Below are 26,619 nucleotides of genomic sequence, written 5' to 3'. Positions count from 1 at the left end.
AATGAAAGAAAGCATTTACTTTTTGAGTGGCCCCTCAACAACTGGTACTTCATCGAGCTCCTTTGTTATACAGATGCCTAACATTACACAGCTGTGATGTAAATTCTGTCTTAAAACCAAAATAAGAAATAACTGTCATGTCCTCACTGTGCATGTATTTATGTACATATGCATGCATATATTGGAAAACCTACATTTCATTGTGGGATTGCGTCTGCTACATATACCTTTACCAAATGGTAGAGCATGGACGAAGAATACAAAGCAGGCAGGCAAACCAGAGAATGAGAGAGAGCGAGACAGAGAGAGAGAGTAGAAAGTGGCTGCCTCTGGTTGTATATGACGGCCACTGCAACTTACGGAAATCAGATTCCTGGTCTCTGAAGAGCAGTCTCCAGGGAGCTACATGTGAAGGATGAAAGCAGTCCAGAAGGTGTCTCTGAAAACTAATAAAAGAAAAGGAGGTGCCATTCTGTGAAGAGGAAAAAAATGGAATCATTCCTGCTGGTATGGTAAAGGGTGTACTTGAAAGAAAACAAAATTGGTGTTTCTAAATACAGTTTGTTTGCTATCCATCTTTGATGAAAACACTGTGTATTGTATATTTTGGAATACAAAAAATGTTAAACTGTATAAAACGAGCAGTGGATGAATGCCTATATTATTGTTTGCTTGTTCGTTCTTCCCTTGTTTTCTTGTAAATAAATCCCTATTTAAAAACTGTTACAAAGACTGTTATTATTGTTGCTAGCATTGCCAGTTGCTACATTAATAGGTGATGTGGGTAGAAGTAAGTTTTATTACAAACTGTAAGTTTACAACCTAGTTACACAAAACTAAATACAATGGCAATTTGTTCTTTACTCCCCGGAAAGGAATGCAAGCCTTCGAGAGTGAAGACAGTTCTACATCTTAAAGAAGAATTACTGAATGATATCTAAACTGACCTGGAGTATTAGTTCCTCTCAACCTGAGCAATAAACTGTGCATGGAGTATAAAGTCCCTTGAGCCTATATGGGGATGTGCTCTGACAAAGGGAATGCTTGTGGCAGTGTGAATGATTGCACTGAGGAGAATTTTTCTGTTGAAGTTTTTTCTGTGAAACTAAAAACTTGGGTGTACTGAAATTGCAGTTGCTGTGTCCTGTTCAAAATGGAAAAATTAATTGAGGCCTTGTAGAACTGTACTACAGCTCTTCAGGAAACATGCAGTAACTGACAAGCAACTCTTTGACTGCTAAGAATAGATATTCCTCATTCCTCATGCAGGGAATTCCAAAGCCAAAAAAAAAATGGAAGATAATACAGAGGCTTGGTCAATACCATTTGAGATATCTGTATCTAGGGACAACTGGCCTCAAGCAGATTAGATCAGGATGCTGTCACACCTAACAAAGGACTTACTGAAAGTGCACATGGTCCTTGAAAATGCATATTGATACAAGTATAAAAAATGAAACCTAAACTTCTGTTTAGTGCTGAGGCTTATTAACTTAATTTTTGCAGTTGGGCATTTGTTATGGGCATAATGGTAAGGTCTTGATAATCCTGGTTGCTGATAAATTGTAAAGAGCCCTTCCTACGAACTTAAGAAAATGTGTATTTCAAATGTGTTATGGAACACCTGCTTTTAACTGAAACTACAAATCCCAAACAAGACTTGTGTGCACCAAAGGCCAGTACCAAGACTTCACCTAAATATGTTTCCTTGTATGCAGCCATGAAACCCCTTACCATCTGAGCTGACTGTTTTGAAAGTTTCTAGAAAAGGGTACATAGTTATATACTCTACAGGTACTAATAGCAATATTATACCTGTAAAAAACGTCAGTGATAGTCAACAAACTAGAATCATTAATTGAATGTAAGCTTATGGAATATGATAATGCTGAACTGTCAACTACTAGGACAGTAGAGTTTTTTTTTGATACAATGCCATCAGTAAACTTGTTAAATGTAATAGTGTGGTGGAAATAAAATAGATGTAAAGGTTTGTAGATTTGGTGAGCATGACTACATTAGTAAGATCATAGGTTTATAGGTAAGTACTAGGTCATCTGACCTTATGGGCCATTTTAAGCCTTGCCTATTTATGTTTTAGTGCTTGAATTAACCTATCATATCTGGTGTTATACTGGCCTTACCCTTCCCACTGTTAATAATTATATATTACTCCTACTGAGACTAATAGGGATCATACCATAGAAAATTTGAGGGGACACCTGCCTGGGGTAAAGAATTTAGGAGCTGCCTCTGTCCATTAGTAGTACAGGGGGCATTCTTAGGTAAATTTTCTATTACTCACTCACAGATCCAAGTTACACTTGTATATAGACAGGGATGAGCTTTGTTTTATTTGGAGAGAGAGTGTGTTCTAATGCAGCGATATCCTCTGTGAGATATAGCTGTCTCCAAAACCAATCTGTTGATGTTTAGATCCCTAGACTGAGTATCTCTGATGACATTTGACTTGCTGATATGCAGTAGGTCCATCAGAATTGGGTTGGAGGATGTCTTGAATGCCAGACACTGGTCATCTCTAAGCAGTACACAGGATATTGGTTATAGTGACAGGGCTTTGAGGTTGTTTATGTAGGTCATATTGCTTAGGCCTTTTATATTTTTAGTAAGGTATCTCTTTGCACATTGCAGTTGTTGCATGTGTCTTAGATACATGCCAAAAAGAGCATTATATTCAATAACAGGGCTGATGAGGACTGAGTAAGGGGGACAATGACATCTCTAGATCTAGACACAATCCATTTGTTCATAACTGAGTAATGTATGAGGACTTTCTTATGACAGTGGAGACATGTTGATCGAAAGTTAGGTCATTGTCTACATAAGATCCCAAATCTCAAACAACTAGGTCAACTCTTCGAGGTATATTGTCAGTATGGTAGTCACTTGGGGAAGTTGACTTCCTAAAGGATATGATAATGCATTGATACTTAGTTTTGGACCATGATTTTGGTGCCTGTTATTTGTTTGGGACAAACCTTCCTGCAGATTGGGAAAGTCATTTGGGGATTCAATAACTGTTCATAGCTTGCAGTCTTCTGCAGATTAGTCAGCCATTGCCCTTTGGTATTGGCTTTTACCTCATAATATGTCTGTAAGCATAAAACAACTAATAGGCCAAAATTAAAGTTATATGTCTGCATGCAGAGAAAAGTAAGTACCCTGTAATATGACTAAAAGTAAAAACCCTCCTAGGCCATAAGTAAACCCAGAAGCTCTAGTGCCTAACTTTAACATATGGTGTGGTAATTGACCAAGATTTTCTCCATTTCAAAGAGCTGTGGTAGATATGACTTGGGGAGTTAGTCAGATATATTGCCAGATATACACAGCTACAGCAAAGAAACATTTGTAGGTCTGGAAGCCAGAAAAGAATTTGCCTCTGGTGAAAGAGTTAGATATTTCTGAATCTTATCAAAGACTGCAGTTGTTCAACTAGTAAAATTACTTAATCTGTAGACTGACCGGGAAGGCCCTATAGTTAAGACTACACAAAGGGAAGTATATTTAAACACAGAGAAAGAGACAGATGAATCTCATATTGAGTGAGAAGGGAAAGGGGAATCTAAACAGTCCAGAGCTACTCTCCAGTCTGTCTAAACAGAATGCCAGTAAGAAACAAAACTGGGACAGTAAAGGAAAAGAAAACTAGATGCTACCAGTGGTAGGGAAAACATTATTTTCCTGTGTTGCCTTTTAAACTGGATGAGCTAGATGAAGGAAAAAGCCTGTACTTGCACTGATAGAAGGGACCATGATCTCCAATTCACAGAATACTGATGGGATATAATGTGGATTGGCTGATTTCCATGTAAGCTATGTCAATTTCATGAAGGCTTAGTGGAAAGATATTATACCATGTAGAGCTAGAGAGAATATAGCAACAGTAAAATGGGGAGCAGGAAACCAGGAAAGACCATTTAATATAGCAACCCTAGAACGGGGAGCAGGAAACCAGGAAAGTCAATTTTCATGCTATACTTTGACATAAGAAATGACTTGCTCTAAAGGGTAATCAAAGAAAAATAGCAGATAACGAAAAAGATAATAGTTCTATGGCCTTTTAGAACACTTGTGATGAATTTAGAAAATAACCATAGTTTTGGCTGATCATTTTGAGCATGGATAAGACAAAAGCTAGAATTTAGCCAGATTTTATTGCTCTGGTATTATGAGAGACATCGGGACATAGACAGTTTTTGTGCTAGTTGCCCAGAATGTCAAAGAATAGCACCCCATGCAGTGTTTAAAAAACATTTCATATCCTTACCTATTGTGAAAGTCCTGTGTGAAAGAATATCAATGTACATTGTATGTCCTCTTGTAATACTGAGTAAAGGACATCAGAGTATGCTAATAATCATTGATTACGCAGCCAAATTTCTTCAAGAATTAAAGTCACCTCCATGGTAAAAGAACTAGTACTGCTGTTTTCTACAGTAGAAATTTCATGACACCTTCTACTGACAAAAACTCCCCGTTCATGTCCACAGTAATAAATGATCTTTTTCAAAGGCAGATGGACAATATTCTTAGATGACTTACTAGGCATACAACAATGCATCTGGATGGTGCAGCAGTAATTCTGAAATTTGTGAAAGCTGTCTCCCCAGTACTCAAGCAATTTCAGATTCTTTTTGTCAAGCTGGGTTGACTGCTGACCCAACTCAGGGCATGCTAGGCATGACAGACATCCATCATGATATATGCAATAGGACCAGAAATTGTGAAGCCACAAGATGAGAAAACTGAAACAATACAGACCTCGCTTTTGCCATTTTTTTTAGGACTGGGTAGCTATTATCATAAATGTGTCCTAATTTTGCTGCTATTGCTTGTCTGCTGTCTGACTTGACCAAGTGGAAAGCTAAAACAGAGCAAGCCTTTATTCAACTAAAAGATATGCTGTGCTCAGAATTACTGCTAACAGTGCCATACTTTTCCAAGCAATTCTTAGTGTATGCAGACCCTTATGAAGTAGGCATAGGCATAGCATTATCTCTTACTATAAATGAGAATTAACATCCCGTGTGTTATACAAATAGAAAGCTCAGCAGTCTTGAAAGATATTTTATACACACACACACACACACACATATATATATATATATATATATATATATATATATATATACATATATATATATATATATATACATATATATATATAGGGTTTATATTAAATCAGCAAACGCTTAAAATAGCGAATGCTGATTTATCGATGCTTTAAGAGTGAAAGCTGACAATCCCGAAGACATGGAATAGCGATTTTTTTCTCAGGGAAAAAAATCGCTGGGCCGTTTTTGGGACTTTGCTATTTCCTCCACTGTGGTGCGATCTCGGAGTTTGTATATTTAAGAAGGGGTTGGGGTTATTTTGTGTTTTGAACTTTTTTTTTTTTGTGGAACAGCGATTTTTTTCCCTGGGAAAAAAATCTCTGTTCCGTGTCTTCGAGATTGTCAGGTTTCGCTCTTAAAGGGTTGATAAATCAGCGTTTGCTATTTTAAGCATTTGCTGATTTAATATAGACCTTATATAGATATACACACACAGACACACACACACACATGCGAGTGCGCGCGTGTGTGTGTGTTTGTGAAGAATGTCTTACAGCAAAACAGGCCCTAACTACCCTAAATGCTATTTACTGAGTAAAAAGGTTGGTTTAATCAGTAAACAAGTCCCTGTAATCTACTATCAGAAAAATTGCCAGCTACAGTTGTCCAGATGGGCTTTGATCTACCAGCTTTACAACTTTAAAATCCAACATTGCTCAGACAACAGTGACATAAGTGACATAAGGGCAGACAGGCTGTCTTAGCCTTATGCCCAGGGGTAGAAGTGGTGGTTCTCTGCTGGGGAGAGGGTTATTAGTGAGTGATGAGCCTAGAAGACACACTGCTCATCGTTGGGCTTTGTCATCTTATAGGTTCATAAGTGTATACTAGGCTAATGACCACTAGGGCCTTTTTAAGCCTAGCCATGTACCCCAGATCTCTGACAAGTTGTGGTACCATTCATAAGTGTAAGCAGGGGACTGTGAGTTGAAACATTTACAAGGAGGGATTTGGAAGATGAACCATTTACAGGCTGCCTGTGTCCATTAGAATAGGTGCAAACCAGGGATGAATTTCCTGCTCCCCATCCAATTGTCCAAGTTACAATTGAATTGGGTTAGGGAGAAATTCTGCTTCACATGGATGAGGAACCTGTTATAGAGAAGGGTACTCTGTGGGATACATACCTGTCTCTCCAGCATGTACTATTGATATCACAGGCAAGGTTTAAGCCTGTAGAATGCGCAGTTCTGGTGTTGTTTGTTTTGCAGATATCTAGGAGGCCCATCAGGGAGGAGTGTGACTGTGCCTTGTATGCCAGGCATAGATCTCCCCTCCCCTCCCGTAATAGACTCTACCATAGGCCAGGGCTTGGAAGAGCAATACAGAGCAGGAAGGCAGGCAAAAACCAGTGTAAGTCTGTATAACAACTAATAGGGAGTAGCTGCCTCTTGGTGTATATTATGACCAGTCTCATTTGACAAAATCCAGTTCCTGATGTACAGATCTAGAGACAGCTCTGAAAAGGGGTGTCCAAGAAGATACCTGTGAAGGACAAAGGCAGTCTAGAAGGTGACTAAAGCTCAAGTAAGTGTATGGTAAACTCTGTGCTGATATAGTAAAACCTATCACACTTAAGTCATGTTCCAAAGTCTGCTGTTAGTAGACCATTAGGGCATTTCTTCTTTTTTTCAGGACGTATGACTATTAAACTGCCTTTTTTCCAGCTGGTACACATACTGCAAGGCATCTAAATTACAAGCAAGATCACAAATGAATGCCTTTTAATGCTTGCAGTGTTATACTTACAAGTGGAGAAAAAGATAGCAGCAATTAATAGGTGACACTTGCTGGATATATAATTTACAAATATCTGAATTTGTTGTAGTCATCTACAGATATGTACATTTCTGTTAATGTGACTCAACTGAAAATTGAGAATGAAATTGAGATTCACTGATTAAGAAGTTTAATCCAGAGAAATAACATAAAGTGCAGATTAGCCAAATTATTTAAATTACATCAAGGAAGTGTAAGTAACAAATTGTAGACTTTGGGGTTGCACCCACCAGATGTAGTAGACAAACATTTATGAACGCTTATTCAGCATTATACTGATTCAAAATGTTGTCATAAACTTAAATATTACAGTCGGAAAATACATACTGTTATGTTGCTTTTTATCTTATGTGCATACTGTTTTTTTTAGTAAAATAGCCACTGGGTGCACTATATAAAATTATACATTTACTTTACCTAAGAAAGTGGTGCTGCGGTAGCGTTGTCGGCTGACAGCAAGACGTTGTCGCGTTCGTTTGTCAGCTAGAGAGTCTTCAGTGTGGAGGCATGCGTGAATGGGCGTGCGTTCGTTGAAGGTTGTGCGTCAGGGCTGGTAACCCGGTACGTAAAAATCCACTACCAATCATTAGCGGACTGGAGTTCCGCTGTGGCGACCCCTAACTGGGATAAGTCGAAAGAGACAACAACCTAAGAAAGTCCTAAGCTGTATAACATAAGGAAAGAAGTTTGTGAATGTCAGATGGACAGAAGCATTGAAGTTCAATTCTTTAACTGCTGCCAAGTTATCAGCAAAGTGCTGCTCAAAGTATTTGAACAGTGTAAATGAATGATCATTTTCTGTTCCCTTATACTGTCAACTTTTGGTGAATGGTTTTCTCGAAATCGGCTTGTACTACGGTAAGAGAAGATGTCCTTTTCCTCACTGCAGTGTGATTGCAGAGCTGATATATTTATAGTAGTGCGGTGTGGGGGCTGTAGCAGGGCTCCCTAATGCAAAAATTCTTATTTTGTTATTTTCCCATTATTAAGTTTATTTGATTCTTTTGATGTAATGCCGGCATTACAAGGCAATGAGTTTGATCTATTCAATCATGGAAGTTGACATTGATGACTCAATATAGATCTATATGAGCTCAGAGTATATTTAGTAAGGGGAATTTCGAGGGTTATAGGTGAGCATAGCCCCCTGCAAAAGAGCCTTTCATAATTTAATGTCGACAGTCCATTTGCTGCAGTGTCCTTCATCAACTGTAGTAGTTTACTGGAACTACGGGTTCTTAGTTTTTACTGGGTGAGCACACAAACTCTACACAGACAGGACTGAAACCCAGATGATGAAACTTCAAAGTAAAGATCTTAACATTAAGCCTCAATTTTGTGAATCATATAAAAATTAAGAATGAGAACTGTGATATATGATTATTTATATGAGTTATGCAGTAACACATGAGGAGAACAGAAGTAGAACCAGAAAAACGGGAAGCCTGGAAACAAGATGGCTAGAATTTACATGTGATGCACTAAACCAACCAAATGTGGTTAATCATGGCTATAAGCAAGCTGAGTCACTCTAAAATGTGTGAACAAGAAAGAGCTCCCAGGATCCTGAAAAAGCTTTCCTGCTACATTTACATTTGGTTGATCAGGTTAGTCCCTCTAGGTCACTGGCTTCTTTTCAAGGGAAACTCTATGTAGTATTTATACTCCTAGGGGAATTTTGGCCAGGGCACTGGGGAATTTCTCCTACTCTATTTTGATAAGTGGTATGAGATCTTTTACATTCAGCTGAGGTACAAGCTACTCAGATAGATGGGGCCTCAGTTTAACATCTCGTCCAAAGGATGACACACTCAGGAAGTAGCATCCCCCCCATGCTGCACTGTAGTGTCAATATTGGAAAGAATTACTAGCCAGGTCTTCATCTGGAAATAAAAATGTCAGATTGACAGTGAGTAGCCAGTAATGTCAGCTCATTGTTCAGGCTAAAAGATAACTGTAGCTTTCTCTCTTACGTTCTTGTTATTGCCACCATTGCTCACATTACAAGAGCCCAGGCAGTCTTTTGATCACTGGCAAATAGCTATCTGATTTTATTTTGTTCAACAAAACTAGGAGGAGAGCTAACTGAAACTGAAGTCCTGAGATCAGATCACCCACTAAACTATAGTATGTAAGCATTACTATATCATTCACCTATGAAGTGAATAAATCACACAAGCAACTGCTAAGTCAGGCTGATATATTGAAGAAACTTGATCTCTGCTGCTATGAGCAAGCAACTGTAATTAATAAATAAATTAGCAGATAATTGGTATCTGTTTCTATATTCTTCTGAGTTATATTGAAGATAGCAAACAGATTTGCTGGTAATTCAGATATTAAACAGCACTGTAGTTAGGTGACTGCATGCATGAACTACAGAAATAAAGATAGGAATTAATCATTAGTAATCAGGCGAAGTTAATGCAGTGAAAATCAAGGAGACCGACAAAATGAAACATGATACTATCATTATGGGTGTTCATTACATGGTCTTTGATGAAAATGAGTCAGTTGGTATAATGCTCACAGAATTTGTTGAAAGCAGATTATAGTACTTAGCTGTTCATGATGTGAAAAGATTTAAATAATAGTGTCAGAAGACAACTTTTAAATCATTAAATGCAAGCCTTTTTTGAAATCACAAAAAGACTGTACCACTTGTTCAGTTAAGTACTCAGCTGCTTACAAAGATCAACAAAAAACATTTTTACAAGTCAAAAAAGGGATGCTGCAGAATTAAATATTCTACTGAGCCAGAATCATCTTCATCTGAGTGTTCCTTTGTGCTGCTGTACAATATCATAAGCCATTCAAGATGGCAAATAACAGGCAGAAACTACAGCACTAAATGAAGTTAGTATCAGTTCTATATCAGTCAAGTAAAAGTTTTTTCCAAAATGGGTGAAGCATAAATATTCACCCTGATTGAAGAATGAATGTTCTCTAACACAATTTAAATTACAGGTAACTAATGGTAAAAAACAAGTTTGCCATTTCAAAGCAGCATATTAAGATGTCATGATATTCCCACAGAGAAAAGGCAAATAGTCAACATTTGTTATGCTCACTAAATAATGCAGCTTTGCTGTTTAGAGAGTGTAAAGCAAAACAAAATTACAGCAAAAAAGTAATGTACGTGTAATTGCATGTGTGTGTGTGTGTGTTTCTATGTATATGTGTTTGAGTCTGTCTCTTCTTCTGAATGTGTGACGGTGGGTCTGTGGACATTAAGTATGTAACTTATATTTTGGATGTAAAATACTTTTTCCAATAACAATTACATATGCGCCAGTAAGTCTAAAACATTGGGGAGGGACTATTTTACATCAAAAATATATATAAAAAAACATAAATAGTAATAAAAAATACAAAATAATTTAACAATAGGCCTCTCTATAAGTGCAATAATGCCCTCCAGGGTGGGGGTTTTCAGGGAATTAACACTCTTCCAGGAGTGGCAAGGTATTCCCCTTATGGTACTGGGTTTCACAACACCCCTGGGCAAGTATTAATTTCCTGATAACTTCCATCCTGTCGGAGTTTATTGCTTGCGTATGAAACATACAGACCTTATTGACCATTCTTTGAGTTTTATACATTTAACAGTTATAACTGTAATAGTCCAAATGTAATATGATTACAGTGGTGTCAAAGACTAATTTGCTACTATATATACTTCTTAAGTTTGAACACCATGAATTTGCTGTAGCATTATTCAGACTCTGTTTGTTTAGTATCTTAGGCCAGATTCATAATGGTTACCACAAAGTATACTGTATGTGTATACTTTGAGTAAACTTTCCAAATTCAAGAACACCCCTACCACAATTCTTGTGCTGTTTATTCACTCAGAAAGATTACATTAAGTGTTCACATGGCATATGTATTATGTAACCTTTATGAATTAATCCTTTTGTTTTTCCAGCACTCATAAAATGGCTTTAAAATCCTGTTTCCAATTTCATGATTAACTTTTCTGTGTTTGCAGAACACCAACAAACATGTATTCTGTTCCTGCTTTACCATTACTTAACTAGTGCTGCTTGGCATAAATGGTTGAGATGGTCTAATACAGGTAATATCTGTAAGGAACCATGCACTAAAAGAGAATGCACTGTTTTACCTGCACAAAATGACATATAAAGCAGATGAAAAAAAGTGGGAGCAATGTTTTCAGGCTATGCAATAATTACTGTAAATCAGTGCTCCACATTTGCTTCTTTCAGTTCATATCTGTGGTTATAACCACAAAGCTTATTCACCCACAAAGTGAAAATATGCAGCATACCTAATAATGTATGGTGCAGTTTTGCAGTGGTACCATTGTTGCCTCACAGCAAGAAGTTCGATTCACTGCTGGGTCCCTTCTGTGCGGAATCTGCATGTCCTCCCTGCATTCATGTGGGTTTCCTCTGGGTGCTCCAGTTTCCTCCCATGGTAAAAAGACATGCTTCTGAAGTGTTCTCACCAGGCCTCCACTGAAAATTGGCTTTGTTCCAAGTCGGACTTTCCCAGTAGACAAATGTTAAATAAGTAAATAATAATGCACTTAGAAGTAGCATCTAACAGGTGCTTGCATCCCCTTACCTCTCATTTTTCAGTACTGCTGTATGCTTTCAGCAACTCTGCCTCATATGCAAGTTGAATGGGTACACATAATACTGGGATACTGCAGTTAAGCAATATATTGGTATTTTGGACATGAACCCAGAAGCATACCTGCAGGCAAAGAATGGGGTTCATAAAATAATTAAGCAAACCAATACAGTGTAACTAAGATTAGCGTGTGTATATGTACCTTTAAGAAGCATTTCCAAATGTAGCACGTCCATATAAATACAAGCACGTGCAGGCAGCAGTGCCATTTGGAGAGAGCAGCCATAGTGTTAACAAATATGAGTGTGGTAGTCAGTCTGTTTATAAGTTTATTTAAGTTTAAGTTACAAAGCTTCATTTCCGATGTTTGTGTATAATAAAGCTGCTTGAAATGAACCCTAGAATGTTCGCCTGTGTTATCCTGACCAGACGAGCAACAGTTTTGTTCCAAAAATGCTGTTACGTTACACACTATGGCATTATAACCAGTACCACTAAGCAGAATTGCAGCTAGAGCATGTGGGGGATAATGGAACATTTCCAAGTACCTGCTCACAGTGACAAATCAAAGGTAAATATTACAAAGGCAGGCTGGGCTGCTTGCAGTACTTAGTACCATAGAGTGGATACATATAGCTCTCTGTTGCCCACACTCTCAAGAGAGATGGTATATAAATTAGAAATGGGTTCTACATCACCAACTGCTGAGTGGCCTATAGTACATCATGGCAAAGTATGTATAACTTGTGTGGAAATCAATACTTCTTTATTGAAAAAATAAAACAATGTTAAATAGGTGACTGTTTTTGTTATTCGCAGAGCATCATTACATCTAATATATATATATATATATATATATATATATATATATATATATATATATATATACACACACACACACATATACACACACACATATTAATATGGCCAAACAGCCTATAGCACACATTTATTTCCTCAGCTCTTGTGAATTGACAGTGAAGTATGTGTTAAAGCATATGAATACTCTGTGTTATGTAAAATGGATTTAGATCTGATGACACTCTGTTAAGAGTGAAAGTGCTAATCTATTTAATGTATTTTATGTTTCAATAAAGAAGTACACATTACTCTGCAGTCTCACCCTAGATTGGCTACAGTTCATGGTTCTTTTTCCTGACATTAAGGATTCTCAGTCAGCAGTGTTGATGCTTAAGAAGCATGAGTTTCCCCTGAGTTTTAATGTTTCACTGAATGAATCACATAAAGAGGGACATGCAGAAATGCTTATTGCTTTTGCTATTTGTTTTTTAATCTTGATAAAATAAAGTTTTATAGAATAAGGTTAGATATGGATCTCAAAAACATTTTATAATCAAGAACAGAGAGAATAATCAAACTGCAGCCAATACAAGGGTACCAGACTCCTTCCAAAATGCATGCCAGTGTTAAAGAATGCAATTACTAAATGAATATGCAGATATGTTTAAAGATATAGAAAGTAAAATGGCAGATGAGTAGTTTGGATTCTGATCAGGATGCAGTAGAACTGATCAGATGTTTGCAGTGAGACAAACTGTAGAGAAGAAGCTGGAGATGAAGAAACAGTCCAACTGGGCATTCCTACATTTGGAGGAAACTTATGACAAGGTCCCAAGAAAGCTGATTTGGATAGCTATGTGATTGAATTTGTGCAGGCTGTATAAAAGAACACTCTGTTACCTGTGTGAAGAGTGTTCAGACTCATGGAGGGGTAACTCTGTCAGAATGGATATGTATCAGGGTTCATCTATGAGTTCAGACATGTTCATATTAGTGATGTAATACATGAGCAATGAGATCAGAGGGGACTAATCAACAAAGCTGTTGTATACAGAATATATGGTACTACAAGCAAGCTATGAATGGGAACTTCAGCATATGATATGGAGTGAATGCAGATTTGTTGGTATATGGAATGAAACTGAGTACAGACAAGACTGTGGTCATCACAGCATAGAAATATTCTCTAGCCATTGCTGTCCCTTGATTTTTTTCATGACCAAGCTTTGGAGGCTTTAGTATCATTTAATTTAAACAATCTGTGCATCTCATTATCCAAGCCCCCATGACTAAATTTCATAATAATTAGACCACATTCCATATTCCCAGTAGCATCATTATTCTCACAAGCATTTCCATTCCTTATAGGTTCATAGGTTCATACTAGGCTATCTGCCCTAGGGAATTTATATGCCTAGCCAGAGTGTGTGTGGCTTTCACCACCCCTTAGGATGAGAATACTATACCCATTAGTTTGCTGTGCCTCTGTCCAGCAGTGACACAGAGATGATTCCCGGGGTAAACCTACGATCTCCCATCCACTCGTCAAGATTTTTCTTGAACAGAGTCAGTGAGGGGCTCTGCTCACATGGACTGGGATTCTGTTCCATAGTGTAGGGAGTCTCTGGGTGATGAATCTGTCCCTCCAGCACATCCTATTTATATCCGTGTTGAGGTTTAAGTCTCTTGCTCTCGTGGCTCTGGTGGATTTGGATATTTTGAGGTGGAGCATGTCCATTAATTCCGGGTTGGACATGGCCTAGTATGTCAGGCACAGATCACCTCTGAGCAGACGGTATGCGACTGAATAGAGCTGGAGTTTCTTCAGTCGGGCAGCGTATGACATATGTTTGAGCCCCTTTATCCTTTTGGTGAGGAACTTTTGGGGTCTTTCCAACTGCTGCAGGTGTCGGGTAAGGTACATTCAATGGGGCGTTGTACTCAATCATTGGTCTGATAAGTGAAGAGTACAGGGGTACAATGACCTCTCCTGATCTGGATGTGAATCCTTCATGATCAGGTGGGCAATGTAGAAGGTCTTCCTAACCACTTTGGCAATGTGAGTGTCAAAAGAGAGGTTACTGTCAACTTGGGTCCCCAGGTCCCTGATAACTTCTTCCGTGTTTAATGGATTACCACCTATGTGGTAATTAGGGGTTACCTTGTTTTTCCCAAAGGGTATGACTATACATTTTTTGGCATTTAGCTTAAGGCCATGGCTCTGGCACCAGTTATCCATTTCTATGAGACCTCTCTGGAGGATGTCTGTGTCTGATGGAGTGTCAATTATGGTGCCCAGTTTGCAGTCATCTGCAAATTTTGTCAGCCACAATCCCCCTATGTTTGCCTACACTTCAGAAAAATAAATACCAAACAAGAGGGGGCCCAGGACTGAGCCTTGTGGGACACCGCTCGTGACTGGCTTAGAGTCTGACATGGCACCAGCAACTCTAACCCTGTGGGTTCTGTCCTTGAGCCAGTTTGCAACCCATCTTGTGACATATGGGTTTACATCTAAGCTGGTGAGCTTTTCTATGATGCCCGAGTGGGGTATTGTGTCGAACGCTTTTGCTAGGTCAAGGTAGGCCGTGTGAACTGCCTTACCCTCATCAATGGCCTTAGTGACTGTTTCGAAAAAGTTGACCAAGTTCAAGAGGCAGGATCTGCCCTTGACAAAGCCAAATTGGGTAGGATCCAGTGTCTGTAGGTCCCCAATGTCTTTATTTATGAGTTCCATTATGATCCTCTCCATAGCTTTGCAGACAAGGCTCGTCAAGCTTATGGGGTGGTAATTTCCAGGGTCTGTAGAAGCACCGCCTTTGTGGAGTGGGACCACAGTTGCCGTACGCCATTCTTTGGGTACGTATCCTGTAGTAAGGCTAAGATTAAACAGCAGCCTTATGTGTGGGTTTAGTTCCTCATTGAGTTTGTGTAGCACACAGCCGGGGACACTGTCCGGTCCCATTGATGCTGAGTTTTTTGCTTTAGAGAGAGCAGCTCTCACCTGGACATCTGAGATGTTTGGGAGGCTAGACTCTGGTGGGATAGATATTTCTCCTTTGGGGAGGGGAGAAATTTGCACTGAACCTGTCTGCCAGTATGTTGGCAATGTCTGTGGGTTCAGTGATTTTTGTATCATTTTGGACTAATTCTGAGCATATCTGGGAGTTTCCACCCAGGTTTCTAACATAGCTAAAGAAGGCCTTATGATTGTCTTTTGTGTCTTTAGCGATTTTTCTCTCAAAGTTGGCCTTGGATGATTTTATGAGTGATCATAGTTTTTTGCTAGTATTGATCAGAGATGCCTTCCCTTTTAAGGATTTTGCTCTGTCATGTAGTAGCTTTCTCCTCTTGTTGTAGAGTTTGTTTATGGCTGGGGTCCAACAGACCGGGCGCCTGCCTTTGGTGGAAAGGGTCTTGATTTTATTAGGGATTGCTTGATCCATACATTCCTGGAGGTGCTCGTAGAAGGCATTTGTAAGGGATTCAGCAGCGTGGGTTGTGGTTTCCACTGGCTCGGGTCCTTGAAGGATACCACTCCAGTCTTAAGAAGTGTGAAGTTTGCTTTTGAGAAGTTCTTCACTGTGGTCTTTTTTGCTGGGGTTGGGGCGGGATGTGGATCTCCAGTGAGATTAATTTATGGTCTGATCTCACCAATGAGGGATATACTTCCGGTGTGGAGCATTTTGTCCCCATGTTTGTGATGATCAGGTCTAGTATATTTTCTCCTCTTGTGGGAATGGTGACTAGTTGTTCCATAGCATTTGAGTTTATGAACTCCAGGAACCTTTGGGCTAGGGTGTTGGGGCTTGAGTAATGTTCCCAGTCTATGTTTGGGTAGTTGAAGTCACCCAATATGATGGTGTTTGGAGAGACATTCATACTCTCCAGTGTCTTCAGGAAGGCTGTGTGGGTTTCCTGAGTTTGAGAGGGTGGTCTGTAGCATGCTACAAACTGTAGGGCAGTTTTACCTATGGTTAGTTGCACCTGGATGGTCTCCGATGCTTCATGCGTTGCCACTAACCTGGAGGTGTGGGTATCCTTTATGAATATGGATACTCCCCCTCCTTTGTGGTTCGGTCTGGATTTTGGGGCGACGCATGATATGAGGTATAACCTGATAGTGCTGGGGTGCTCTCAGGAGCCTTGAACCAGGTTTCAGTCACAGCACAGACATCGATGTTCTCCATACTGAGGAGGGCTTCGAGGGCATGCATCTTGAGGTTTAGACTTCTGGCATTGAGCAGTATTACCCTTAGTTTTTTTTCCATTTTTGTTTTCTAGGGCGGTAGGTTTATCATTTGAGCCTTGCCTAAAAAGGCACTATGGGGGTGGCAAGAGCCTTTGCCAATATCCGGAAGCCCAGGGTGACAAGTGCAAGCTGTCCTTGCGAAGCAGCGTGGCTTGTCAAGCATGTCATCCCAGGCAGACAGACATTGGATCCCCTTAGAATGACACCAGTAATTAAGCCAATTATTAAAGCTGATCATTTTGTCTCTGTATTGTGGCATCATTCTTGGTGAGGGTAGGATACTGCTCAGGGTCAGGGTCATACCGGCCTGGGCTACATAATCTGAGAGCTCCTCTATGTCTCTTTTCATGTAGTCCAGGGAGGTACGTCTCAGGTCGTTCACACCGGCATGGACAATGACTGAGTCATACTTGTACTTGCTGTGGAGTGACCTGTGTGCTTGTGTTATGTGGCGGATTCTAGCCCGACAGGCAGCTTACTGTGATCTTTTCCTTGTTCAGTCTGGTGAGTGGGACGTCAGTGTGTCTGACTATGGAGTCACCTATAACAAGTGTGTGTGGCATTGTGTTTGGCCTTAAGGGCTGTGACTGTTTAGCACACTGACTTTGAGAACTATGTGTTGCATGTCTTATGTCTTGAGGTGGCAGTTGCTTGGGTGTCTGCTTTGGAGGCCTCTGTAGTTTTGGTAGATTTTTGATCAGTGCCTCCGAGTATGTCTTTGTGTGTTTATGTGTTTGTTTTGCAGTTGTGATAGTTCTATGTGAAACTGGGTTTGTGGTGTCCGTGGTTTCTTTCTCCTCCTGCCTGGTCTTGCCAGTCCTGAGTTGAGAGAGCTCAGCCTCCAGTTTGGCTATATAGTTGCATCTCTCACATGTATTTGTGTTTTGTGGGAGAAGGAGTGGGTTGTCTTTGTACATGAGGCAATTGTAACATTGCCTCAAGATGCCCGGATTCGCCAGCTGAACAGGAGAGGACGCTAGCAACTGACCCTTCGACATGCTAGAAAAAGTGAAAAAGTTTGCTGTGTAACTGAGTCAGAAGGGACCTATAGGGAAATGGGTACTCAAGGGGATTCTAGGCTAATGTAGTACTTTGTTTAGTATATAAGTACTTTACCTATATAAAAATGCTTTAGGAGCAAGTGCTGAGCTTTTGAGATAGAGAATAGACTGTTTAGATTGCAAGTAGAGAAGTTCGAAGGGAAAAATTGAAGAGCAGACTTTACAGAGCCAGAAATAGTTTAACCTTGTTTAACCGGTGCTGCCCGATGGTGCTCTATGGGCAACTCCGCGCTAAATCACGCAAAAGCGCGCTAAAGCGGGCTTTATAGCAGGGGGTTGAAAAGAGCTAGGAATTGACCCAAAATGGCCAATAGACTACAAGTTTCTGGCTGGAACCACTGCTCTAGGGACAAATAGGCTGCTCAGTGCTCCCCACTCCCACTGGTGAACAAAGAAGCTTCCCTTTATCCAAATAAGGATACCAAAGCCCAGAAATCAGCAAACTCTGAAGACTGGAGTATTCTAGTTCAGTAAGGTGGGAAAACAAGATTTTTTTTTTTTTTGCAGAAAACAGAGGAAAAACAGACAGTAAATGCTATAAATGCTTTTAAACGGCTAGCGCAGTTGAGTGTGTTAGCCTACAGGTAAAATTAAGCAACAAATAACTTTTTAAAAGTGCAAAACAGTTAATCAACATAAAAACAGTTTAAATAGAATGCAGAGCTGTATAAACAGGTGAAAATGCAGTCGCTAAGCAGTAAATAATCAAACAGCCAGAAAAAAATACTTAAATCAGGAAAAAGTCACTCTTTTGCTCTCTGCTGCTTGTAGAACTCTGCAGGACACCACGAGGAGCTGTGCTGAGTTGAATACAAGCGAAAAAGCACGCTAAAGTGGGCTTTATAGCAGGGGGTTGAAAAGAGCTAGGAATTGACCCAAAATGGCCAATAGACTACAAGTTTCTGGCTGGTACCACTCCTCTAGGGACAAATAGGCTGCTCAGTGCTCCCCACTCCCACTGGTGAACAAAGAAGCTTCCTTTTATCCAAATAAGGATATGGAATGGCACAGGAACCAAGACAAAGCCCAGAGATCAGCAAACTCTGAAGACTGGACTATTCTAGTTCAGTAAGGCGGAAAACAAGATTTTTTGTTTTTTTGTTTTTGTCTTTTTTGCAGAAAACAGAGGAAAAACAGACAGTAAATGCTATAAATGCTTTTAAACGACTAGCGCACTTGAGTTTGTTAGCCTACAGGTAAAATTAAGCAACAAATAACTTTTTAAAAGTGCAAAACAGTTAATCAACACAAAAACAGTTTAAATAGAAGTTGTGCTTGACCCAGTGAACTCTAAATATCTTGTCTGTCCTCTAGAATTAATGTCCACCAATGTGGTCCTATGGTTTTGTATAATATCTATCATAAAGGGTGTAATTAATCCCAATGAAAGTTTGCCCAGGTTATAAAAGATAATAGTAAATAGAGATGATAACATAAAAAAAGGCATTGGGATTTTTTAAGCTCAACTAACATTGATAACAAAAATGATAAACATGTTAAAAATACTTTTGAAATCAGTATGTTTAACAATGTCAGGTGTCGAAAGATTTTACTCTTCTAACATATTCTGGAAGAATCACACCAAGTTCTTGTAAGCAAGTAAAACAGCTTTATTTTACATGCATGGAGATCTGCTACATGATAGTAATATGCCAGCAGTCTGGCTACTTGTACTTTAAGTTCTCCTTATATAGACCCTCCTGCACGTACATACACGTAGCACAGAGGACTTTCATTAAAATTGATAGTTTGATTACTTGTTTTTACCAGCCAGTACCACAGTTATTCTTGCACCATTAACTTTATCAGCAGTTTAAGATTAACTCCTGCATTCCTCAGTGATCAACATTTTCCAGAACATTTCAGTTTGCACGCAGTGAACATTTTTCTGCTTAACCCTTTAAATACAGAATACAAAATATGTTGACTTCAGTATTTTTCCACATTTCCCCTTACAACATTTTGTATACTGTTTATTTTACACAATCCCAGATACGTTGTATACCTTCTCATAATCAGAGAAATATGCTTTTGTAGCATTGGCAGAGATAACCTTCGATATTATCATTTTGATACATGGTATGCAACAGCAGCCAAGCAGCAAAAATATGATTGCACCAACACATACAGCAATTAAAATGTTCATCAACACAGAACCCCAGTTTCCAAACAGATTTTGGAAAAAGTCAGTCAAGGGGTTTGGACCAGGTTTAGTCAGTTCAGAAACTTGTTGAATTATTTCAAGATGGCTCTGAATCGCGTGCTCGTTATCAGGAATGAACGAGCAGCACTCCTCGTGTATCAGAGCGCAAGTACCTCCTTTCGCCGCTAGGGTGAAATCGAGCCATACGGTTCTGCAACACTACTGTTCTCATCGCCGTTAATTCGTCCGTCACCAATTCTAGCGCTGAAAATGTCGCATTACTCAGAGTCTCTAACAGTTTTGACAGTTTTCTCAGTTCCCAGATGGATTTTACTGTCCCATATGCTGGCAAAATACCAGCCCAAGCAATTACATCATCGCCTAGGTCCATATGTGAGAGTCCTTTGCTGCTGGCGTGTGCCAAGTCATGGTGATAAATCCATGACGCATCAATGTTACCAACGGGATTAATAGGTTTATTAAGAGAACGTGCATTTCGTATTTTACCTTGAGGCAACGCATTTGCATGCCTGATAGCTGGTATCAGATATCCCAAAAAACAACTTCCTGACCAGCCATATGGTAACCATTTATATGCTTTCCTACCACAAATAAAATAACAATCATTTGTTTTGATGGTAATATTGGTTGCAAATTCATAACTCCCATTTGGCTTTAGCGCCTTAAATAACAGGCCATATACATACAGCATTTTTTCAACAAAACTAATATCATTTACATTGATGTCTTTTTTTATAGCTCCAAACTTGGTCTCACACTGCCCCTCTAGGGTACAATTATGAACTATTGACAAATTACATTGCCTCAGCCCCACGTTAACTTTCACAATCTTTTGAAAAGACACTGTTGCATTTTGGGGCCCCAGTAGAGGCAGCCACCTTGTCTCTCAGTGGTACTTCTGTGGTTTCAAACAACAAACTATTCCAAGTATCATTTATTCCCAGAGGGCTGTCCCTAACATTAAGCCACTGTGTACAGTAGGTATTGCAGTACATACCCAACAATTTGAGACATTCATTGAGGATGCATATGCATATTTAATCGCTTGATATGTATTAAAGTTTGGATGCCAGCTGGTGTGATTGTCTCTTTTGAATGGCTAGCTTCATTAAAAGACAGAAATGTCCAAAACAGAAATATTACAATCACAATAGTTATAAACAATAAAACATTGCAATAGAACCATTTTCTCTTATTCTCATTATTGTCCTTCATGATTGCTGCTGTCTGTTTGTTCCTCAGGGAACTCAAGTCTTTATTTAACTTAAAATGTTTTATGATTTTGCAGTCGTTAGGTGGATCCATGAGGACCTTTCTTTAATCCGAACTGCTGTTGGAGTTGCAATTAGCACCTGGTAGGGGCCCTCCCATTTGGGGATGCCCAATTCTTGCGTTTATTATTTTGATCCAGACCCACTCGGGTCTGATTTCCGTGATCTTGTCGTCTCTTGAACCTGAAAAACAATCATTCATTAAACAGCTGTTAGTATTGGTCAGCATTTTCCTCATGTACTCAGCTATCTCCTCACCCCCTCACGTTCCGCAGGCAACAAGTTTTGCCACTGCGGGACGTAATAAGGTCTCCCATACAACAACTCAAATGGGGTGACTCCTTTTGAGGTGGGAGTTGTGCATGGAAAGGAGGGCTAGAGGTAGACAGGTAATCCAAGACTGATGTGTCTCGGCCATGAGTTTTCTCAACTTGCCTTTTAGAATGCCGTTATGGCGTTCCACCAACCCTGCTGACTGTGGGTGGTAGGCACAATGGTGTTTCAATTCAATTTGGAAAACTGTAGACAGTTTCTGTATGATCTGATTGACAAAATGCGTGCCGTTGTCAGAGTAGATGCGTGTAGGAAGTCCAAAGTGCGGGACGATGTGATTGACCAAAATTTTAGCCACTGATTGAGCATCCGGATGTGTCACCGGAAAAGCCTCAACCCACTTAGTAAATGCATCTACTATTACTAACACAAACTTCTTTAGTTGTGCCGGGTCAATTCGATGAAGTCCATACATATTGTATGAAAAGGATAGGGGTGTTGGAAATGATGCCGGAGCAACTCTGACCCTCCCGTGGTATTTAGCACATACTATGCAGGATAGACAAAAACGTTTTGCATATGCAATGAAACCCTTGGTCCAAAAGGTAAGGTGGATAATTCTAACCATAGCTGCAGGGCCCAGATGGGAAGGGCCATGCACAACTAGTGCTGCATATCTAAAAGATTAGTAGGCAAAACATATTTATTATCCGGTCCCACATAGATTCCTTTGTTCTGCCTAACACCATACCTAGTCCAGCGTTGTTTTTCCTGTACTGTGCTAAGTTCCTGCATGACTTGTAAGGTTTGCAAATCAAATTTATCTGTTGGTTGTAATTCTGTAGGTGTGGTTTCAAGTGAAAAGGTACTGGACATAGCTGCCTCTTTGGCTGCTTTGTCTGCTAGGGCATTACCAAGTGATACCGGGTCCTTAGCACGGGTATGAGCAGCGCATTTACAGATGGCCAAACCCGTGGCCGTTGGACTTGTAGTAATTCAAGGATTAGGTCTTTGTGCATAATGTCTTTCCCGAGGTTGTAACCATCCCCTATTTTTCCATTGCTGAGCAAACACATGCACCGTGAGAAGGCATATTGACTATCCGTATAGATAGTGACATTCCTGTCCTCTGAAAGGAGACATGCCCTTGTCACAGCAATCAGTTCCGCTGCTTGAGCGGATAAGTTCCCGGGAGTGGTCTTGCCTCTATTATCTGAGTTGCAGTAGTAACTGCATACCCTACCTGCGTGGTGCCTGTTTCTGTTTTGCGTGCTGACCCATCTACAAACAGTGTCCAGTCCGCATGTAGTAAGGGTTGATCTTTAAGATCCGGTCTTGGTAGAACTTTAGAATGTATGAGATCTAAGCATGCATGCGGAATACCGTCTTCAGCAACAGGTAGCAATGTCGCTGGATTTAAGGTAGTGCATCTCTCAATTGTCATGTGTGGCTGCGATAACAGCGTAGTCATACAAGATAAATGTCTGCTAGGTGACAGAAATGTTAACTTGTCCTGCAGAAGGATGACTGCTACAGAGTGCGGGACTTTTAACGTAAGATCATGGAACAATACCAACGTGGCAGACGCTTGTACCGCCAAAGCGGCTGCAATTACTGCTTGCACACAGTGTGGTAATGCTCGTGCTACTGAGTCTAATTTGCTAGAGTAAAATGCCAATGGTCTTAACTTATCTCCATACATTTGCATTAAAACAGATGTCATAAATCCCTGCTTGCAATCTACAGTCTGTATAAAGGTCTTACTGTAATCTGGAAACCCCAATGTTGCTGACCCAGCTATCAGTTGCTTGATCCTAGTAAATGCCTGTACTGCCTTGTCTGTCCAGTGCAGCAAATCTTTTGCCGCCATCGGTATTGCAAAAATTAAGTCTGATAGCGGGTGCACTTCTTGGGCGTAGTTGGGAATCCAACTACGACAGAAGTTCGTAATGCCTAAAAGGACATCATTTCTTTTTTGTAGTTGGCATGGGGGCTTGTAAAATAGCATTCTTTCTGCTGTCATCTAATCGCCTGCCCTTCCCAGAGATAGTATAACCCAGGTAACGTACTTCTAATTTACAAAATTGTAACTTAGACTTATTTACCTTATGTCCTTCGTGTGCCAGAAAGTGTAGTAGTCGAATAGTCTCGGACTTACAGAGTTCTTCCGTAGTCGCGCCAGGAGGATATCATCCACGTACAGCAGTAGGTGGCACCCTTGGGCTGGTTGGAACTGAGCCAAATTGGTGGACATCTCTTGTGAGAAGATGGTCGGACTTTCGCAGTATCCCTGCGGTAACCTGGTATAGGTATAACGCTTGCCCATAAACGTAAATGCAAACCAAAATCTACTATCTTCCTGCAAGGGAATAGAGAAAAAGGCATTACTGATATCAATTACAGAAAAGTAGTTATCTGTTGGAAGGATATCGTTCAGCAGAATAGACGGATCCGGGACTATGGAGGCCCGAGGTACCACCGCGGCATTTATTGCCTTGTAAGTCTTGTACCATCCTCCATGTCCCATCCGGTTTTTTTACTGGAAATAAGGGCGTATTACACGGTGAGTCTGTGCACAGAATTAATACTCCAGCTTTCAAAAGTGCTGTGATTACCGGTAAAATGCCCTCCTCTGCCTTTCTGCTCAAGGGATACTGCCGTTTATGAGGTCTAAATTCTGACTTGGGTGTAATCTTTACCTGTCCTGCCGTTCTAATCAGTCCAATATCGTGCTGACCCTGCGACCATAATGAGTTTGGAATCATCTGCAATTGAGATTCTTCCATGGGGGTAAGGAGACATAGTCATAATGTCCCAGGGATTGTATCAGTTTGTCTTCCCTGAGGTGCACGGTCGGTCTGGCTTGTGTAACCCAGTTAAGTTTTGAACCTGAATGCCCTTACCTGCCAACTGTTCTGGTGTCCATCCTACCCATTCAGTTATTTTCTTACCCACGAGGTACCATGACATTCCTTCACCCTCCGTGACTGAAATATGTGTGGTTAATTCATTCTTATACAGCAGCTGCATATCCCTTGTAAGGCTACATGTGACTGCAGAATTACCTAGTGTGTCCCAAAAAGGCTATGCAATACTAGTTTGGTGACTTTAAAACTAAGAAATTTCTTTTCGTATTCTAAATCAGGTCCGCACATCTTCTGTAATACATTGTGCAATGTAATGGATCTGACACCTTCGGATTTGTTATGCCGTATTTGCTTAATGCCAAATTTGTAAGAGCCGTCACTACACTCTGGGGCCTGTCTCTATCAAATCATTACTATACCAGTAATGTAGATCTCCCTGCCCTCTAATAGCATTGCACTATTCAGTTCTATTCTCCTTGCCACCATCCCGTGGAGGTTGGGACGGCTGCTATACCGAACACTTGCATTAAATCTCTTCCTAATAAATGTACTGGGCAGATTTCTGAAATTATTACTCGGAACCGTATGGTTTGGTTCGTCTCTGGGTCGGTAAACCACAGAGGTTTGGACAATGGCTCTTTGTAAATACGACCATTTGCTGCTTTTACAAGCACATATTCATCCGAGGTAACATCGGATGATATGGCAGTACTTCTGACTAACGCTCGAGAAGCCCTGAGTCACAAAGAAATTCTATGTCTCGGCCCTCAACTTGCAATGTGATCACTGGTTGGGATTCCAATTGCATAGTTGATGCTAGTGCTGTTAGATTTACCATTTGATATTTCTCATTTTCTGCCATTTCCTGTCCCCACCCATCGTCTTCACTTGTACCTACTTCCCATTCTCACTTTCTTCTTCTTCCTCATACCCTCCATCTACGTCTTTTTGACCATCATATAGTCATGCGGTACCACCGGAAGCAACCATCGGTTTCTCCGGTCCTCTGCAATCTCTGGCAAAATGTCCTTTCTTACCGCACTTAAAACACTCCCCCCTCTTTTGCCTACCCTCGAAATCCTCAGAATGACTTATGCCTCCCCGTCCTCGTCCTCTTCCCCTGCCACGCCCTCTTCCGCGATTTGCGGAACCTTGAACTAACATTAAAGTTCCATCTTCACTAACTGTAAAAGTCTGGGCTTTTTTATCTTTTTTTTCCTTCAGGTATTTTTCAGCATGTCTAGCATAATCCATAAGGGGCTGTAGACGCGCTGTCCTGTGTGTGATCATATGCTTTTGTATAAAGTTACCAATGGCTGTCTTGCAGCCCTTTAGGAATGCATTTTTCAGTTGCTGTTCATAGGGCAGTCATTTGCCTGATTTTCTGCCTTAATCAACCCACTATGAGCATCAAAACATTGTGTGAGACGATGTAGATAATTGTCTACGGTTTCGTCATCTGATTGAACGCATTGATTAATGCAAGTCCAATCTGCTTTGGGCTTCCAATGTTCTTCTATTTTATCTAGGAGAGTCTTTATTCTGGTTCTACACACTTGAGTTAAACGGCAAGGCTCCCCTTCCTCTGGTAGCAGGGGTCCCAAGTTCCGCAAATAAGGTGCCAATCAGGTCCTAGGATTTGCCTTATTACTTGTTCAAATTCTACAGCGTTTAATCTATAACTCATTCTCATGCCCCTCGTCTGTACGGAATTTACGATATCTACTTTTGGATGGGGAATTCCCTCTACCGCTTTTCGGATATCATCACGGGTCCACGGTCGGTAGACCAATATGGTAGGACCCTCGCCTTCTGCGCCTGCTTGAGGATTTGCCACTTCTATCAGTGGGTATTCCTCTCCTTCCTGATCTACCTTCTCCTTAATTTTCCAGTCCCTTTCTCCTAATACTTCCGCTGTAAGTCAAGAGTGTTGGCAGGCTCTCTCTGTAATATAATACGTGGCGTGGGGGGGACACTCACCGAAGCCTGGTATTGCGGTGGGTCCTGGTCGGGGGGCACCTCAATAACCTGTGCAGGGTCTGGATACTGGATGGGAGGGCCGAGGGATTCTGGTGACTACGACTGACTATGGAAGTTTCATTATCTTCCTTTTGAACAAAGTACACATCTTTTTCACTTGAATTACCACACCCTTTTCCACATTTTCTTCCTTATGTTTTTATTTGCTTCCTCCAGCCATTTCTGTGCCTGGGGAATCCCTACCTTCTTTTGCTTCCTTGTCTTATTTCCTGCCTGTTTGCGCAGTAATCTTACTAGATTTTGACATTCTGACTTATTTAAACATCCACTAAACCCATGATCTTTTTCCATTTATCTAAATACTTTACATTCTTTGGGTGTAAATCAAACATAAACTTTTCATCTTCAGTTTTGTCGCCTTTGGCTAACTCCTT

Source organism: Protopterus annectens, chromosome 6.part0 (assembly GCF_019279795.1).
Source record: "Protopterus annectens isolate FY-2018-M chromosome 6.part0, PAN1.0, whole genome shotgun sequence".
In the NCBI taxonomy this organism is placed as follows: Eukaryota; Metazoa; Chordata; order Ceratodontiformes; family Protopteridae; genus Protopterus; species Protopterus annectens.
The sequence above is the reverse complement of the archived record's forward strand: the minus strand, read 5'-3'. Positions refer to the sequence as shown.